This window comes from Bison bison, unplaced genomic scaffold, assembly GCF_000754665.1.
Source record: "Bison bison bison isolate TAMUID 2011002044 unplaced genomic scaffold, Bison_UMD1.0 scf7180017864034, whole genome shotgun sequence".
Classification (NCBI taxonomy): domain Eukaryota; kingdom Metazoa; phylum Chordata; class Mammalia; order Artiodactyla; family Bovidae; genus Bison; species Bison bison.
Window position 1 is genome coordinate 8,747,157 of NW_011494606.1, and position 1,469 is coordinate 8,748,625.

Below are 1,469 nucleotides of genomic sequence, written 5' to 3' on the forward strand. Positions count from 1 at the left end.
AAAATAATTGCGTGCCAGGCATAAGAGCCGTGGTAGCATTCCTTAGCCTTCCTGCTTCTGCCCACGTTTGTTTACATATATATTCATCTATATCATCTCAGAAATAATCACCATTCCTCTAGCCTAGAGAAAATTGGGAGGTCTCATTTCTGAGCTTCTTTCAACAAACAGACCATAAGATCCACTCACTGACACAAATTCTTTTTTCTAAGAAAAGAAAGTTACCGCTTTTAACATGCCACTCCTTAGCCTCTCTTAGCTAGAATATTTAATAGAAATATCCTCATTGTAAAATCTTGGGTTCTTTCATAAAAGTAAATTTCGGCAATGCTGTTTTCATTCCTTCTGTCTCTTCTTTCTTTTTAATCCCATGCCTAACCCTTTGTGACCCAGTGGGATTTTCAGGTCCCTTAGTAAAAATATTCTCAGTCTGGGATGCTGGGATACTGAACCACAAGGATCTCAAATAATGAATGTCATATTAGAACTTATGTTCTACTGATGACAGATTGTGCAAAAAATAGTGCAATAGTGAGTTAGTTTTTTTTTTTTTTTTAACCAAAAGAGAGTACTCTTTTCTCTTTAAGAGCACTACATTTCAAGTTGCTAAGGAACCACAGTTCACTCTATAAGGGTTATTCTGTAAATTTGGCTGTTTCCTTAATATGCCTACATTTCATTTATTTTATTGTTCTCTCTGCCACAAAAGTTGGTGCTTTACTCTAAGATCCTCTTCTTCACATACCCTCTCTCTGGTCTCTAAAGAAAACCTGGGGAAAGGTCCAAGCCCAGGGACTGCAGATAACGGACAAAGACGATGGGGAGGCTGGGGAGTGGGTGGGTAGACCTGCCCTCCACCCTCCAGGGCCTCTCTTACTAATCTAGCTAACCCGAGTCCAAAACTTGGCCCCCACAGCTTCCTTTGGCTTCTGCACTTGACTTGAAGACCATCCTCTGGGCTGACTGCCATAGAAGGCAATTGGTTATCCTCCTTGTTGGCCTACAAGGCGATTCTGCCACTGTACCCGCTGGCCTAGCCTCATGGAAATCTGACAAGCCTGCCTTGCAGAGACATAACAGATTGGCTTCTTTCTCTTCTTTCCTTTATTACATTCAGAGAGAGGCCCAGAGGAGGAGGAAGCCGAGGGGGTGGAAGTCGCCTCTACAAGGGAGCTCTTGTGAAATTCTCTAGGCAGAGAAAACAATACTGTGGGGGTGTCATTTTCAGTCGTGCTGTCTGTCGCTGGCATGACAATTTAAACAGTACTGTTTCCTTGATCTATTTGGGCTTGGTTTCCATTCTTGCATAATGCACATGCCTGGTTCTTTGTACTGTGGGTAACAGAGAACCCAAGGGTGCCTGGGCTAGAGAGCTACAGGGTTCTCTAATTTTATGAGTCAAGCAGAGCCCAAGATGCACATTTTTAAATCTCGTCTTTTTGTTGCTAAAACAATATATCAACGTTAAA